Source organism: Ixodes scapularis, unplaced genomic scaffold (genome assembly GCF_016920785.2).
Source record: "Ixodes scapularis isolate PalLabHiFi unplaced genomic scaffold, ASM1692078v2 ptg004861l_1___fragment_2___debris__unscaffolded, whole genome shotgun sequence".
NCBI classification, from domain to species: Eukaryota; Metazoa; Arthropoda; class Arachnida; order Ixodida; family Ixodidae; genus Ixodes; species Ixodes scapularis.
The window spans coordinates 57,192-75,817 of NW_024610425.1; the positions used below are offsets into that span (position 1 = coordinate 57,192).

The 18,626-nt window shown below is 47.8% G+C and overlaps 1 long non-coding RNA gene across 1 annotated transcript; it reads left to right on the plus strand.

Moving 5' to 3' along the window:
* Positions 1-14,287: 14,287 nt before the first annotated feature.
* On the plus strand, positions 14,288-16,959 carry LOC120840959. Its single transcript, XR_005715666.3, has 3 exons — positions 14,288-14,473; positions 16,317-16,399; positions 16,870-16,959. It is a non-coding gene; the product is annotated as an uncharacterized LOC120840959 (long non-coding RNA).
* Positions 16,960-18,626: the final 1,667 nt, after the last annotated feature.

The following is an 18,626-nucleotide window of genomic DNA, read 5'->3' on the forward strand; positions in this document are numbered from 1 at the left end:
GTGACGAGACAGTGTCACGTGACACACACAGAGCATGTGCTCAGCTCATTCGCAACACATTCTGCGAGAAAAGAGTCAAAGTACAGACTAGCTGGTTGACATTCTGCGAGTCTCCGAATTTATCAAACATAATCGAGACATGCTTAATTGTTTTTTTGTTTTTTTTTTGACAGCTTTGTATGCGCGCAAAAGTTCTGGGAGTGAAAAACAAAAACAACTAAACCTATAGGGACGTGGCTCAATACACCGATCTCACCAGCAAGTTTCGCTACGCCGCCGCTGCCGCGATGCATTGTGGGACCCTCAGTCTCAAAGCTACAAGCGGAAGCTAGCCCGCGCTCCTGGCTTTGAGACGTGCATTTCTAACGCGAGTGCTCGATCTGGGAAGAGCGCTTCAAAGAAGCGACCTCGAGCTCTCGTCATTCACTGGCAGCAGTGTTGTTCCATCAAATTGTATTTTTTTTTTAGAGGGTATCACGTGTTGGTGGCGGGGAAGGGGGGGGGGGGGGGGGGGGGGGCATTTCTGGCTGCAGCAACAACAGCCACCGCTAGGGGCTGTTTCGCAGCCTAAGGTTGACCACAAGATGCTTGCCTATTCAAACCAATGAATGGCCAAACTATCCCAATACACGGCTCTGCACCAGACAGGTGTCTGGTGCTGTTTTCTACGTTTGCAGTTTTTCCAGTTCGTACCCACGACTGGACATATTAAGCAAATATTATCAAGCTTTTTTTACATTGCCTTTGTTGTTTAATGACAACCGCAAAGTTTAACCCAATACGAACTGTTTATTAGGCTAAATCTACAACTCAAGCTTCGTTAAACAGAGAAGAGTTCTTTTGCGTGGCGCGTTCGTTTTCGATCTCTCTTGTCCCCACACCGGGCTCTTGCTGTTGCTCGCGTCTTCCCTCTCTCTCCTCCGACCGACGTTTCAGATTCCGCTTCTTTTCCCGTCCGCTTTTCGCAACCCCAGATGGTTGATGGCGGCGGCAGGCATCTCGTCTTGCTCTAGTTCGCCCGAGCTGGTGTAAACATGACATGAGGCCGCGGGCAAAGCTCAGTCCGTCAGGTGCCAGTCGAGGTTACCCGAGCATCCACGTGCTTTCCTCGTGCTCTGTGTTTTCTCTTTGTGTGTGCTTTTTGCGTTCTTACACTGCGCCGTACCACGTGAGATTTGTCGCCATCTCGTTGTCGGTTTTTCTGTTTCTTGCCTTCCCGGGCTCCGAGTCAGAGCTCAAACTTACAACAGCCCGGTGCTCGCTCACCAAGTGCACGCGGGACACCTCGAACGTCCTAAAGACAAGACTGGCGAGATGTTATCACCAAATGTTTTAAAACTTGAGTCGAAGAAAGAAGCAATGAACAGAAACGTGAAACAAACACCGGTGAATCACATTTCCAACAAACTAATACCTCATTTACAAACATACCCCAGAAATTTTTTCCAGAGCATCAAAAACCAAATTATAAAAAAAAAAAAGCTGCGCAACGCATAATGCATCACAAAGCACGAACAACGTGATCTGGATGTCCACAAGGGCAAATGTTGCTTAGCATGTTTGTCAGCGAACGATCCAAGTATTTACGTTGCAGCGTAAATACTTGGATGGTATACCCTTATCCTAGCCTTATCCAGAGCCGTATATTGGGAGAGTTTGGTCAGTTTATGATCGCGCCACCGTAACGCCCCCCTTCCGATTGAACCAATTAGCCCGCGGAGTGCGGGACGCGAGCGCGTGCGCGTGAACTCCCGGCTTGGGGGAGGGCCGCCATTTTCATTCATTCGCCCGATGAAATGCATGAGATCGACATCCAAATTTCGCTTCTTTCCTTTTATTTTGCTGGCTCTGGCAAGAAAGTGATACTGGCATTACTCGGTGTGTTCAGAAGCTAACGAATGATGTTTTCCCGACGTCTGACCGCAAACTTTCATTCAAGCGAAAAAGAAGTCGGCCCGTAGTAGACGACGCGTAGCCTCAACAAACAGCGTTTGGCGCCGAAAGCGTGTTGCGTCAAAATGGCGATCGTTTCCTCTGCGCTCCCTCCTCCCTCTCTCGCTCCTTAGGCGCTCTCCCCCATTTCTTTACTTTTCTCCTCTCCAAAGCCTTCGTCGCTACACCTACTGGCCAGACTCTCTCAATATACGGCCCCCTCTGGCCTTACCTTTAACAAACAAACTGGCGGGGGTTTCTGGTTACAGCGACAAATGTCGGGCATAAAAGATTGCGCAACATTGGATGCCACTTCCTGAAGCGTGTTTATCGACGAAATCACACGCACATGCAAATCAAACCCGCCACTAACATGCGTTCCGCTGAAAAATATCGTGCCTGAGTAAGGGCTTATAATTAACTAGTGATTCGTTGCTCAAAAGGGGTTCAATATGCCTGTGGTGATATTGTACAATATTCCCACCCAAGCACTGCAAATGAACTTCAGGGTAAAAGCACGAGACAAGCCGGTGTCCCTTCAAGTGGGTCGCGTGTTCAAATACCAAACGCCCCCCCCCCCCCCCCCCCCCTTCCAAAAAAAAAAAAAAAAAGTTGGACAGCATATGTATACACGTATACTTCCTTAAAATAAAAAAATAAAAATAAAAAATCGGAACGCTTTTGATACTTTCTTGCAAGCATTATGAAGTACAATGTACAATATCACCACGAACATATTGAACCCCTTTTGAGCAACGAATCACTAGTTAATTATAAGCCCTTATTCAGTCACGATATTTTTCAGCGGAACGCATGTTAGTGACGGGTTTGATTTGCATGTGCGTGTGATTTCGTTGATAAACACGCTTCAGGAAGTGGCAACCAATGTTCCGCAATCGCTGTGGCGCCCATAGTCATGCGACTCCTGGCGCCGCCCATGATCCTGCTGTGCCAGGCGTCGTTCACCATCCTACGGCTCCTGCAACCCATGTAGCTTAATCTTGAAAAGTGGCCTATCTTGCCACAAGAAAAACATGTCATTCCGGACGCTGGACACTCCTCGCGCGGATATCAATATTGATCCCCGCGGATCTGAATGTTTGTATGCTGGTCGATACCAGCGATCTCCGCTAGTCAAGTGGACCCCGTGGACACCCGAATTTCAATCGTAAGTCCAGAATTCACCATTTTCTGGCGGTTTGAAATCCCGAAGCGGAGGACGCCCCGCTAGGCCTAACGCGCTAAACCAGGCGTGTTGGGCCGCCGGCCTGGAGATAACCGCCCCGGCGCAAGGCCGATGCGAAGCGACTGAGATGGCAGCCGGTACAGCTGCAATGGAATTACAAGACGACGGAGGGACCGCGGCCACGGCATCCAGTCAAGAACACGGGAAAGGATGGCTCAAAGTTGTTCGAGACCGGGGCAAGCTTCGCTACCGCGACGAGGAAGCAGACGCAACGGGCATGCACGGAGCGAGGGAACCCGAGACGACACCACGCTACCGCACCACGAAACGTGCCGTAAAGCAAGAACCGCTACCAAAGAACGACTACATGATCATCATGAAGTCGAGAGAAGGCCTGAACGTTGCGAAATGGAGCAATATTGCCATCGCCCGCAGCCTGAGTCAAGCCAGTAAGCTCCCCATCGAGGCCATGCGGGGCCGTGTGATCTTCAGGGTGCAACATGATCAGAACACAGTCATCATTAGCACCGCAGACATCGAACTCGCCACGCGACTGTGTGACATCGACCAAATACGTCTGGAGGACTACGACCGGTCCACACGTATTCGGTGGCACCCCAGGACTCCGCCGAAGGGGTAATTCATGGCCTGGAACCTGAAGTCAGCCAGGAAATACCCCTATAAAGGAACTCTGGAGCAGAAACCACGAAATCATATACGCCAGACACATGAGAAAAACCGACAAAGCTATCATCACCTTCAAGGGAACAACGATCCCCCGGGCAGTGTACTTATACGGAGGTGAATACTGGTGCAAACCCTACCGACCGACCAAACAAGTGTGCCGCATCTGTCTCAAACAGGAACATCGAGCGGACGTGTGCCCGTCACCCGACATACACATCTGCGTCACCTGCGGACACCCAGAACCCACCGAGGCACATCAGTGCACACCCAAGTGCGGCATCTGTCAAGGCGAACATATAACGGGCAGCACGGAGTGTACCGAGCGATGGCAACCGACCAAGATACCAAGATACGGAAGACCCAACGCGTCGAGGGTCCAGCATCAGCGAACCCAGCGTCAACTAACCCCAGAACACCAGCCCGGCAAGCAAAACGCAGAAACCAGCGCCAGAACAAAACAGACAACGAGTCATCAAGGGCAGAAGAGCCAAGCACGAACTCCAACGGTACCATCCCCCAAAGCGGGATCTCCTACTAAATCTTGGGCTGACGCTGTCATACCAGGACCTAAATCGGAGCACACCACGTCGAACGCCACACCAAGCCGACCCACGACAAGACAGCACACCAGAGAGCCACCTACGGGGCAACACACCAGGGAGTCAACCACGGGGACCAGATCCCCCGAGAGCGACGATCCCCTTTCATCAACCAGTAAACGACCGCGCACTGAAGTACGTGGAGACGGGGAGCCGGACCTAATGGAAGAATCGACTCCGGGGACCGCAGAGGGAGCTGTCGTCCAGCAGACGGGTGACCAGGGCCATCTGACCGAGCAGGTGAGCTGGGCAGCACGGTCCCTACCCCCCTCTACCCCCCCGACTGAACACACACGTGAACCAGCGACGCTCACAGGCAAAACCGAGAAAAGTACGACCTTTAGAATTGCGAAACTCCGAGCGGATTTTTCCAGACTAGAGCAAAGCTTCGAGGCTAGAGTAAGCGAATTCGAGGAAAGACTCAACAAAATCTTAGAGCAGAACAATACCTTCATGAGATGATTAATAGCCTGACAATTTCGGCAATCGCCCCGCTACAGCAGCAGCTACAACAGATGCAGCAGCAAAACCAACAGATGCAGATACAGATGCAGCAGCAGAACCAACAGCAACAGCTGCTTCACCTCAGAATAGAGGAGATCTTCGAGATGCTCCAGAAACACGTCGCCCCTGAAACCGTCAGGCAACAACAGCAACAACAACATGGCGGGACAGCCTAAACAATCAAATGCGAAAACGATAGATATCTGGCAATAGATATGTCGATCATTAAAAAAAAAAAAAAACAAGGGCTACTTAGACAATATATACACCACTCTCAAAAACCACCGGACGTGATCGCGCTGCAAGAAACTGGAACCACTCCCGTTCTCACAGGGTACAACACTTACACAACACCAGGAAGATCGCAGATAGCCACCCTAGTAAGTAAATCTCTCACAGTCCTCCAACACGACTTTCTGGACACAGGAATTACCGCGATACTCATAGAAATCCTACCGCTACGCAGAGGCGCACTCAGCACCTTCGTATTAAACATCTATAGCTCGCCCGCCGACCGCTACGCCAGATTCGATGCCCTCTTCAACTGGACCCTCAAAACGGCGAAAGGCCGGCTCATCATAGTCGGAGACTTTAATGCTCCTCACCCGGCATGGGGCTATCAAAAATCACAACCGAAAGGAGCTAAACTGCACGATACTATCAATCAAAACAGGCTTACGATCTGGACAGACCCCAGTCAACCCACGCGGATAGGCAACAGCGTATCACGGAACACGTGCACTGACCTCACGTTCACCTCCCGAATGCCATTAGCCGAATGGGAAAACTTAGAAGAAACACTAGGTAGCGACCACTTTATCATATCTACCACAATACCCAGCAAAAAAACACAGAAAGACTCTCCAAACGATAGCACTTACGGATTGGACAGCGTTTAGAAGTGCGCGAGAAAACCACGAACAGGCACCAATACGCGACTTGGATCAATGGGTGCGTACGTTACAACACGACATCGACCAACACACCAAACGGATCACGCTCACGGACCAAACACCCGTGGTCGACACACGTCTACTACACATGTGCGACGCCAGGCGCGGTCTCATCAAACAGTGGCGCCGACAAACTACAAACTACAACTTCGAATAGTCAAACTCACCGCTGAAGCGGCAGAATACGCGGAGGAGCACACTCGTAGCAACTGGGGACAAACGTGCAACATGATGCAAGGCACGCTGAGCACAGCAAAAACATGGAGCCTCCTGAAACACCTACTCGACCCCATGAAAAGCAAAGCAGCCTCCCAACATACCGCGCGGAAGATCATACACCAGTACAACGGAACCGACGCCCAATTACTCGAGGAACTCAAGCGTACATACATACCAGGAACGAACCCCCCAGCGATCACAACTGAATACACAGGCACCGACAACCCCGAGCTCAACCGAGAGATAACACCGCAAGAAACCGCCAAAGCCATCCAAGAGCTCACCAGAAATACGACACCAGGGAGAGATAAGGTCCAGAATCGCCTGCTCAGAAACCTAGAAGAACCTTCAATAATAGCCCTGACCGACTATATCAACTTCCACTGGGAACGGGGGGACGTACCCAAGGAGTGGAAGCACGCGGAGATAATACTAATCCCCAAACCTGGCAAGCATCTAAGCCTCAGCACATGAAGACCGATATCACTGACATCGTGCTTGGGTAAGCTATACGAACACATTGTGCTCAATCGCCTGCAGCCACACCCCGAGAGCGCAGGGGCTTACCTTCACACAATGTTTGGATTTAGGGCACACCTTTCAACACAAGACGTCCTACTCCAACTGAAGGAGGAGCTGTTAGACACATTATCTGCACACACACCGCAAGCCATCTTAGCACTCGATATCAAGAGCGCTTTTGATAACGTCGGCCACAAACTGATCCTAGAAAACCTCGCCCACACGAACTGCGGCGAACGGATATACAACTATGTTAGAAGCTACCTCAGCCATCGCACCGCCACATTCGGTATTGGCCCAATACCGAATGTGGCGGTGCGATGGCTGAGGTAGCTTTTAACATAGTTGGTCACTGCGTACCGACACCTTCGACACCTTCGACACCCCGAACCAAGGAACACCCCAAGGGTCTGTCCTGTCGCCGACCCTATTCAATTTGGCCATGGACAAGCTCCCAGACAGACTCTATGCAATACCCGGCATACGCCACGCCATATACGCAGACGATCTTACTATTTGGACGACCAGGGGCTCGGAAGGAGAAAAGCAGGAGGCATTCCAAAGCGCTCTGAAAGCTGTACAGGCATACGCGCAGCTCGGCAACCTAACAATCTCACCGACCAAATCCGAACTCATGATCTTACAGAAAACACCCGGGCGCAGCAAACCCAGCACTCATATAGAACTATCTCTCGACGAACACAAGATACCCACAGTGGATAGCATGCGCATTCTGGGGCTCCACATGCAGAAGGATGGCAGTGCCACAACGGCCATCGACCACCTCACGAGATCCACAGGTCAAGTGGTCAGGATGTTGTGCAGAATCACCAACCGCCATCGAGGCCTCAAAGAGGAGGACACGCTCCGACTGGTCCGCGCACTGATTGTGAGCCGGGTCACGTACTCCATCCCATACCTACCCCTGAAACCGTCGGAAATAGAGAAGATCGACATACTACTCAGACGATCCACCGACAACAGCCACCGAGAAGCTACACGCCACAGGAGTTACCAATACGACACGTGAACTTATCGAGGCCCACCTAACGGGACAACAGCATCGACTTCGGGGATCCGCTACCAGCAGACACCTGCTGTGCAAACTCGGATACCTAGGCCACACAGATGGTGACCCCACACTGCCCCTACCGACAGCGGTCTGCGACCTCATAGAAGTCGCACCGATACCGAAGAACATGCACCCTGAGCACCACAAAGGAAGACGCCAAGCCAGGGCAAGGGCACACGCCAGAATCTACGCAGACCACCCAGCGGTTAGATATACGGACGCCGCAGACTACTCCCAGAAACAAGCAGCGGCTATCAGCGTGATCAATTAAGACCTCGAAACCGTCGTCACTGCGACAATCAAAACGAACCGACCAACAGAAGCCGAAGAGGCAGCCATCGCACTAGCCATCATCAACAGCGACCCATACACTGCAATTATAACGGACTCCCAAACAGCATGCCGAGCTATACCGGACGGGCTATGTATCTAAATCGGCGCACGTTCTACTCACGAAGCACCAAGATAAGCTCCGCCCGGTCAAATTGGTCTGGACCCCTGGACACGAGTCTGTACCCGGCAACCAGCGCGCCCACGCTGTCGCTCGAGCAAATACCTTCGACCGAGCACCGGACTGCAGACAAACAGAAGAGAGCAAGAGCGACGGACACCCACTGACCCAGTACGCGGAAATCATAGAGTAGCTCCCCCCGCCGCACAAGGAGCTCACACGAGAGGAGGCTGTTGTCTGGCGGCAACTACAAACCAACACATATCGACACCTAAGTCTACTTCACCGATGGTACCCCGAACAATACAACAAAGAATGCCCATGCTGCGGCACGTACGCCAACCTATACCACACTGTATGGGCATGCCAACGAAACCCCGCGATTCCCCCTATCCCACACCCCACCCCTTCCCAATGGGAGGCCGTGCTGCTCAGCTCCAGCCTGGATGACCAGAGGAAGCTGGTGGACCGGGCCCGCTCGGCGGCGAAGGCCACAGGAGCCCTGGACTAAGGCCCCCCCCCCTTTCAGAAAACTGAATAAATAAAGTTTATTCTCTCTCTATGCTGGTCACGACAAAAAGAGTCTTCAGAAAAACTCCGAGCCGGTGTGACGTCTCTTTCTTTCGTCGGGGTTCCCGCCTTGGGCCCCGCACCTCGGTACTTCGCGGACCACGCGCCGGCAATGTAAGCCTTTTCAGCATCTCTACAGGCCTTTCGGGGCGCTGTCCTTATCCTAGCTTTTCCCGTCTCTTTCCACTCATTCATAATGGCCCTACGCGACCATTACATTTTTGGCTTTTGATACTTTCTTGCAAGAACAGTGCAAGAACGCAGTAAGTAGAGAGTTTTAGTGCAGCGAGTGTAGGACCAAACGCAAGCGCTGTACGTTAGCGTCGCGTGCTCCATGTCGTCGCCACGCGCCAATCCAAGACGCAGTTTGGGCTCCGCGCGGAGTCTACAACACGCAGCACTAACGCAAACGCACGTTGCTTGCGCATTTTGTTCGTGTAAGCCATTCTAAAACTCTGTACAAGGAAAGGTAGAACGAGTGTTGATAACCCTTGTCACGACATGAAGGTTCGCCTACGATGGGCCCGTGACAAGGCGAGGTTTCGTCGAATAGGAAAGGAATGATTTTCTGATCAACAGTGACGTACGCTGAGCACCGAAGGTGCTTTTGGTGCAACGCTTTTTCCGACTCGTAACCGAATAACCCGGACAACACCCGTCAAAATAATCAAAGCCTTAAAGTTTCTTCTTTTTTTTTTATGACGTCACCGCAGCGAGACAGTGAGCAGACGCTGATTGGATACGAGTCCTGCGTCACTGTTCGGTTGTACCTCGTGTCCAATCACGCTCGGTCGGCGTCGGGTTCGGGCCCAATAGACGCGTCTCTCGCCGTTTCTCGGGCACGAAGCGCCTGATTGGACCCGAACCCTCGCCGAACGCTGACGTATACCCTCGTGTCCAATACATGTGCTCAGAGCGCGTGCCCGAACACAGGCCGGCACGGACGATTGGCTCAAAGGCTACCAAATAAAGTGCAATAAAAAAAAAAGAAAAAAAAAAAAGAAAGGGAAAGGAGGGGGGGGGGGGGGGCGCGGGGTATTGTGGCCTGTTGTTCACATGTTTCGATTATTGTATGCGACATTGGCTAACCACACCAAACACACGCGGTGCCGTACCAAACAAACCATGGGAAGAAAAACAAAATCGCAAGAGCTACGCACTGATGCGAACACTTTGGGGCAATTTACTTATATGAACTGATATTATAGGACGTCATTTTCGGCGCCGTGAGGAGTCAGTCAGTTACTCGATTGCGCGCCATTATATATACGCACCTCATTTCTGTGCAAATGCACCGGGAAAGAAAAAAAAAAAAAAGAAAGGGGGGGGGGGGGGGTTGGTACCATTTAACAATACGAGGCAAACGAGTACGAACCAAAATTGACCCCATTATGAACGCTCTCGTGCACTTTAAAAGACCAACTTTTTTTTTTTTTTTAATTTTTTAACGGTAATTTTGGTCATTAGTTTTTTTGATGCGCGCTTATCTGAGGCGAACGTAAAAGGTCAGATTACACAACGTTGCAGAATTCTCGCTGCCAAACCACGCTCGCGCGCAAAAAAGAAAAAAAAAAAATCAATGAAGTTGAGGATAAATTGCTGATGTTTCGCAATATCTCACTTTAATGTTTCAAAATTGATTAAACGGTTCGCCCGGTTTCTTCAATGTCCTGCGTCGTATACTTCATTATTAAAAAAAAAAAAAAAAAGGAAGATAAAAAGATCGGCAAGGGAAAGAATTTTTTTTTTTTTTTTTTTTTTTTTTTTTACGACCTATCAGTTGAATTTTGAACGGCTAAGAAAAGTATCTAAAAATCGCATCATACAAAGACAGCCTTATCGATTTGTTTTCTGGCTGGTCTAGTTTGTTGGGATGCCTTCGATACTGCTAATGTTTTATTTAAAGTGTTTTATTTTTTTAACATTATTGAACTTTTGTTTATACAGTATTTAGGAAAAACCTTTGCAACCTTGTATAGGTCATGCGTGATAAAAATTTCTGTAAACAAAATAAATAAAAAAAATTCTTTTTCCATTACATTACGTACATTCTCTCCCCTAATTTTTGCTTCCCGCCGTCGCCATTTTCGGAGGGTCCCGCACGATCCAACACTGTCAGCACCTAACACTGCGCGTATTTCGTCTTTTTCGACGATTCTTCAAGGCATCGCTAGTGAGGAGCATAAAAAAGCAACGAAAACCGATACAGCGGCACAATGCCAATGTCTTCTGACGGGTGACATGAACCTTGTGGCTTTTGCCAAACGCTAGACGCTAGACCTCCCCCTTTCCCTCCCTCCTCCTCGTCCTCCTCCTCCCCCCTCGTTACTCCAAAAAGATTAGAAAAATATAAAACGCAAACATGTCGAGGAGCTCTATACCCGTTTTCATCTCAAGAAAAAAGCAAGTTTTGCGCATTGTTCATACGCGGTGCGAAGTAGTTCTCACGAGATTTGGTTGTCAGGGTAAAAAGCGATGCTTTTAGCGTTCGAAACGCTTGCGTCTTGGCAAGATAGCATATATGTAATCTAAAATTCACCTGCATATATCTTAATTATCAAGATAAAGAGGGAAATTAGTAATGATCCGCGTGGAGCCGGACTTTTTTTACTGCGGTTCTTGAGGTGAAAACAGGTATAGAAACAAGTCCCGTTTTGTACGCAGAGTCGAAGAAATCCTCTCTATTTAGCGGGAGAGACATCGTCCGCCAGATCTAGCGGGTTTCACGTGACCGGCGACAAACGCATACGTTTTGGCGTTACACTGTTAGCCCTTCGAGTTCTCTACATGGAAAAAAACCCGCTATAATTGAGAGTTTTAAAAGCTCGCTCCAATAACGTACCCGGTAACGACAGGAGGCGTACACAAAGGCGTCGGCAGAGTATCGGATATCGTTGTCGGAGTCGTCAGAATGATCTACTAAAAGTTCCTGTTAACACTGCGTAAATGCGCGTATTTTCCGAGTATTGTCCCCGAAAATGCTGTCTCTATAGCATGGTATACACGTTAACGGGGTTTGTATTAACGAAACATAAGAGTGTGCGGTGCCACACTTTGTACAGCATGACGCGGGAAAACAGATGCACCTGTAGTTTTGGTGAAAACAGTCAGCTAGTGGGGGGTTTTTTTCGTTTTTTTTTTTCCATTTTTTTAATTGTACGTTGAGTGTTCAGCAAGTCGCGCAACATCTGCGACAAGAACAGAAAACAAACTCCATAGCCGCGTGGCAATCCTACAAAATGATTCATATTAAAAAAAAGTAAAAAAAAAAAAAGGCAACGAGCAGGTGTAATACCGGATGCCAGCTAAAAAATATAGGGCCATGTTTTTCTTCTCGTCACAAAACTAAACTATGCACATCACTAGAAGCTTCTCAAAACGGCTGGCTGGCTAATACTTTTATTGGATATCTGCCTTCTGGCTGGAGGGCCTCAAGGTAGGCAAGAGGGGGATAAGGGAGGGGGGGGGGGGGGGTGAAGTGATGGGTGATGATGATTAGATGAACCTACACACTAAAAGTTTTTACACCTTTAAGGGTGTAAAAGGGGTGTTTTGGTAATTTACACCCTTGACTACACCCCTTTAGCACCCTTAAATCAGCTACTGCACCCACATTATTGTACCGAGAGGGGTGTTGTTTCGTGTTACACCCTCCATTTAGTGGAGGGTGTGAGAAGGGTGTAGAAGAGGGTGCTAAATAATAATATGAAAGGATTTCTGAAACCTTATATGTGGACCTCCCCATAAATGTATACACGAACTCATCTCTGTTACGTCACGGCGCGGTGGTGGCGCGTCGGACGCACTTCCGGTCCGGGGCTGTGGGCGGAAGTGCCCATTTGAGACGTGTATTCCTGCGTTGTTTTGAAAGGAACCAGACAAAAATTTGCCTTCTCGTCAAAATGCTGCGACTGGGGCTGTTTTAAGAGAGTCGGGAAAGGTTTGAAGGTCAGTTTTCATGCGCTCGGTTCGTCCGAGAACGCGGATATGTCCAGTGAAAAAAAAAAAAAAAAAAACCAGACGCCGTTGGACCAGATTGCTTGGGTGGGAAGCATTTTGGGTTAAATTCACGGATACTACTGGCCATCAAATTTATTTGTATTGTTCCAAAATGAACGCCGGAAAACCGTCAAGTTGTACGGACCACCTGCGAACTACGTTCAGTGCGTCTTCAAGTTCAAACGGTTGCCTGATCGTTCGAACCGTCGTCTGCTCTTTCAAACGTTTCTGCTTGTCGTCTGCTCTTTTAGAGGACACCGGCCCGTAGACCAAACGTGGGCCCGGTACTTGCGATAAGAATCAAGTGCAGGCCTCAAAAGACTTAAGTTTGAAGGTTGGTAAGCAGGCTCGACGTAAACAGTAGATACAAGAAGATGCTGATCATTGTTACCACTGGCCATCACCGACTTGTTATGCCTGATTCACTTGGTTGGATTCTGCTTGCGATTTTCAGTATCGACGTCGACCATCTCAGCTACGGTTCACGCTTTTGCAGTCCGAGCGACGTCGCTACTGAAAATTGCGAGCGAAATCTCATCATGTGAATCAGGCTTTAGCGTACATTCTGCGGCGTCTACGCGGAATGAATCGCCGCATATCAGATTATTCACGCGCAGTTTTGCGGTGTAACGAGCCTCGTTAATTTCGCTGACGCTGCTCAAGTAGTCAGACATCGCCTGGAAGACGTAGAGTCAACAATTCTAACGCGAAAAAGAGCGCGGGGACTCACACCGGCGCCGACAACATCGCATTTCAATGGTTTGTTTATGGGCGACGGCGAGCTTTTTGCCCACACCCCCATCGCGCATGCGCGGCGCCGGTGGCGTCCGCTAGGGGCGCTCCGGTTTGTTTGTAAACATGAGTTGGTGTATAGGTTAAATTTATGCTTAAAAACATCGGTTGTTAGCAGTCGTTTTTTATAATGTTAGTTGTAATTCATGCAAATAGTTGATAATAAAGTGCCTCTCCTGCGTGCAATTTTTTGTGTTCACAAAATTTTATACGAGTTCATATTCAATTTTCTTAAAAATTACTCCATCCACAAAAAATTGGAAACCAGGGAGAAATTCTGAATGCTATCATTTTTTACAAATATTTATTGATCGAAGTGTAGCAGTAAGAAAATCAGTCTCCAGTTTACTTCTGACAACATAACATGAAATCAAAATATAATATGTTTGACAAATATTCATGACATGCTGCCAGAACCTGTCACATTACCATGTCAACCTATGAAAAATATTGATTTGAAAATATGACGACATGCACAAGAACTCACACACATAAAGAAGCAGAACCCATAAAAAACCAGTCCGAGCGAGACATAAGACTTCCTAAAATATGGGCTAATGCAGTATCCTGGTGTAGATCACACAAAATCTGGAGAACCAGGAGAAAAAAGGAGACATTTGACTTTACTTTAGATGCATCATGTGAACAGATCTATTTACGGCGCCCCTCTATCGCGATTTGGTCAGTTTCGGTTTCAGTATTGCAACTTTTACTGGTTTCGGTTTCATATTTTAAGGATCGCGTCTTCGACGCCCCATCGGTAGCGACACCAGTTCTTTGTATTTTTTTTTTTTTCCGGCATGGTTTCGCCATTTTTGCGACCGTTAGGTTGTTTTTCCGTTTCGCGGTATGGAAATGCCTTTAGAAATGGAAATGTGCTAATTTAATCAAGTTTATCTATCTGTGAAGTTTTCTCTTGTGATGATTATGTTCAAGAAGAGCGCGGAAGGCCGACGACGCAACAGAACGAGCAACTCAACGCAGTTGGTAAGTGTACTTCTTTGTTTGCATTGTACGCGTTGAACGAGAAGTGAACATTATGGAGTTTTAGAATAATCTCGTGGCTGCTGTGCATGCGCAGACCCAAAACAAGCTTCGGACTCTAGCTTTGGGGCCCATTATTTTTCGATAATAGCGTGGTTACCTTAAAAGGCGGCGTACCGCAAAAGGCGGCGCCCACGACATCTCCGTTGATTGCGTCTTCGACGCCGTCGCCCGCTCGGGAACTGCGTGAGTCGCGCTCGGCGACCGCGGTCGGTATGGTCGACGCGTATTGAAAACGTCACAAATCGCTGGATTCACATCTCAAAGCTATCGAGGCGCGTGTACTTACGATCGCGGCAGACATGTAAGCATGCCTGGGTGGTGGATCGTCTGGGCTTCGTAAGTACAACAGAGCAGCTTGGCAGCGACAAAAACAAAACATGCGGCATTGAGTGTAAAAAAACTACAAAAATGTTACTCTGGACAAAAAGCTTGTTTAATTTTCAAGATAAACCGTTCTAACTTTCAAATAAAAGCTGCCGCGACATATTGGTGGCGTTTTAAGCGCGAGATGCTTGCGTTTGGGGGGGTCCCCTTCAGAGAAACGCTATTCTAAAATTCTTCGCCGCAATCCTCGCTATTTTGCCGTCCGTAACGCGCGGTAAAGTAGCGCCCGATATTCTAAAACTCCCTATTTTCTCGTTAAGCTAGAATGTTTTTTTTTTTTCTTTTTTTAACTAGTTGGGTTTGCTTTATCTGTCCTAATGTTTGTATCTATGTGTAGCGTAATGAAAAGTTGCCACTCATTCTGTGTATGGTCCGAGAAAGTGTAGCTCATGTCAACAGAGCACGTATTGAATTCCTAATGCTACTTTCGGTCCGTTGCTTTAGGAAATGTCTTATTGGTCTAGCAGTGTACTGATGTCTTTCAACTATAAATTGATTACATTGACAATACTTCATTATATTTCCGAAGTCAGACTTCCTTGGAATTCGGTTCATGCAGAGACAATATTCCTTTTCAGTCAAAATGGTTGAAGAGGATATCCATCTTTTGTTTTGAAGTTATGGAAGTGGACTAAATTGTACTGTTAGGACAAACTTCGGTCCCCTGGCTTTCTAGAATTGAACTGGGTTTATATTTGTCGGTTAGAACTTTTGATAAAGCAGTTGTTCCTTTTTCCTCTTTTTTTTCTCTTTCATTTTGCAATTGTGATGTGATCAAGCCGAGGGCCGCAGTTATTCCCAAATGAAGCAGCAGCAGTGTGTTCCCAGCTTGCGTCACTTAGATTCATTTCAAGGCATGCCACGAAATTAATGCCCCTGTTCATACACCGTTGGAATTGGGACTGACTTCAAGATGCAGTTCGACACAGTGTTTAAGCGGTATGAAACGTCTGTTGAATGACCTATGCGGTTGTCACAGGTTCGTGGTTGGTCAACCCGAAACGCTTGTCTTCCTCTTCCCAATGGTTTGAAGCTCGGCCGGCATTATACTTTTTCATACTTAGCGTGCAACGCTGTCAAAGCTACTGGCGCGAGTGCGTGGCTTCATCTACGGTTTTGTTTGTGCGAGAAGGCGTGCAAATGATCAACAAGACCAAGCCCCACGCTCGCGCCAGTAGCTTTGACAGCGTTGCACCTTAAGTATGAAAAGGAGTATAGTCTCATCCGAGCTCAAGCCTTTGACGCTCAGGTAAACATGTGCGAGGATTGTAATTGACCCTGCCCCCAAACCACCTATAAACAGCCCAAAATGACAAAAAAGACAAAATTTGTGACAGCGGTGTTCGAGAGAAACTGCAGACGTTTAATTACCCTGCCTGAAACTTTGCAAACATTTCAGTGTGGTTGCACCTGTGTGGGCGAGGTAAATCCACTATGAAAAGACCCTGAAGTGACGCCTTCAGGATGCCGAAAATAATTATGGTAAGTTAGAAATTAACCCACTAGTATACTTCCTAAATATTTGGGCCGGGTGTCGATTAAAAAATTTTAACCCAGTTCATTTGTCACAAATTTTCAGGCATAATATCTTGAAAAGAATGGAACTGCAGATGTTCCAAACTGGCTGAGGTAAATCAGCCTTGCAGTGCACCAAGGTTTACACTGAACATACTTTTGTGTATTGTCCACGAGGTGTAGCTCTTGCATTGAAGTTTTATGTTGTAGTTTCTTCAATGTTTGAACTTTCAGCGCGCCAGCTGGGTAGTGTGTAAATGTTTTTTTTTTATAGCGCAAGCAATATCTTAATCCTGGTGGCAGAAAGTTTCGGCTAGCAGTTGACATGGTTGGACAACGGTGTGCATGCTTGCTTTCTCTGAAGCGGCCAATGAAGCGAAATAACAGCATGTGCGGATTGTTCATGCATTTAATTTTTTGTTTGTTGTTCGTTTCAGACTACATGTGCTCCCAGTACAAGGGGTGGCCCTCCAGGCACTGACGACCAGCATGTCATCTCTGCTGTGCTGTCGAGGGAAATTTAAAGGGTAAATATTGCAGCTGCAGTTTTTTCTATTCTATCCCTGCTACACTTCCTGCGAATTTCTGTGCATACTTGGTCTTTTTGTTTTCATAGTACTGTAAACTTTTGTTATAATCCGTTGCAACTATAGAATAGCACAAGCCCCTCCCACAATTCCCTTTGCTCGCCATGATTGGTGGTGTCCTCTCGGCTCTCCTCCTCTCTAGTGTTTGCTTATTAAAAAGAGTGAAGGGCTTTGTGGGAAGGCCTTCTGCTATTCTAGAGTGGCAACAGAGTATAATGACCTCAGTTAATTTAACCATTTCGAAGAGTCCTAGCAGGCACCCATGCATTTTTATGGGAAGGACTCTGCATCATATTTTGAACCGAGAAAATGACCCCACAAACGGGAAAGCACGGGCTTTCTGCTACAAAATTAACGGAACCAAACTTTGTTTTCAAGATCAGACCGGAAAAAGTCGACTCCTGTCTTAAACGGCGAGTAACAGAAATCCTGTGCTAGTCTCGCCACGTTGGGAAGCTAATGCTATGACCCCCATCTTGATTTCTTTAATGCTTGTTATGGCTGTTTTCACATCTGGTATTTTCACTGTTCTTTGGCCAAAAGTGAGTGGCAGGTCACCATAGGTTTCCAGGAGAAAGTGGTCGCATATGCAGAAATTTCTAGCAAGTTCGTAGCGCAGTGGCACTTCGTCGCAACCGAGGAAAAACTATGGTATTGTTGGTGCAAAACATTAAGCCTCACGACTAGCAGCAACTTAATCATGGATATACTGCACCGTACGGCGTTTATTTGAGCTCTACTCCACTCAAAATATTACAGGGGCACTTAGGTACCCCTTTGTGGATTGAATGCGAAAGCATTGCCATTCCTAACGACACTTCCTTTTTTTTTCCTCTATTGTTAGGAATGGCAATGCTTTCGCATTCCATCCACGTATGTATAACTAAGTGCCCCTCTAGTATTTGTATTACGTTACATAATACGGCGTCACACATCATGGTACGTCATGTCGTCACGTGAAGTGTGATGTCATCGAACCGAGGACATATTTTTATGACCATCTTTCGGGCACATCAACGCCGATGCCGTCAAACATGATGAAAAAACAGCCTCAGATAAACAGGGACAAAAAACGGGTAAAGACATGCCATCTTTTGCTGTAATGGGACAAGCTTCTTTTTGAGGGGAGAGTAATGTCGCATTCCGAAGCAGCTGAGATAGCACAGCAGCTAGCATGCCCGGCTCTCACACAGCAGCAACGGGTTCAAATCTCAGCCGTGAAAGTACATTTTATTTTTTCTTTAATCCTCCGTTAACGTTTGGTACAACTCGGATTTTTCGCTCCATGGACATATAATGCTTTGGCATTAAAAAGGCACATCCAGTCAGGAATGTGCCTTTTCGTGTGGTAGGGTCGTACAGCCGCTCACCACTTTGAAAATCACTACTGAAGTACAAGGGGGCGCTAATGATCACCAAATCAGGTTCACGCCATTCATAGGTGAAGGATCCTTTTGCGTGCACTGAAGATTTGTGTGACATTTGCTTTCGTTGATTCATTGGCGCATCTCGCCGTTGATCGCAGTCCTGCACCTGGTTAGCTCTAACGGGCTGGATGGACAGCTCGGCAGACTCGTCGGCTGAATCCTCCGTGTGTAGTTTAGCGT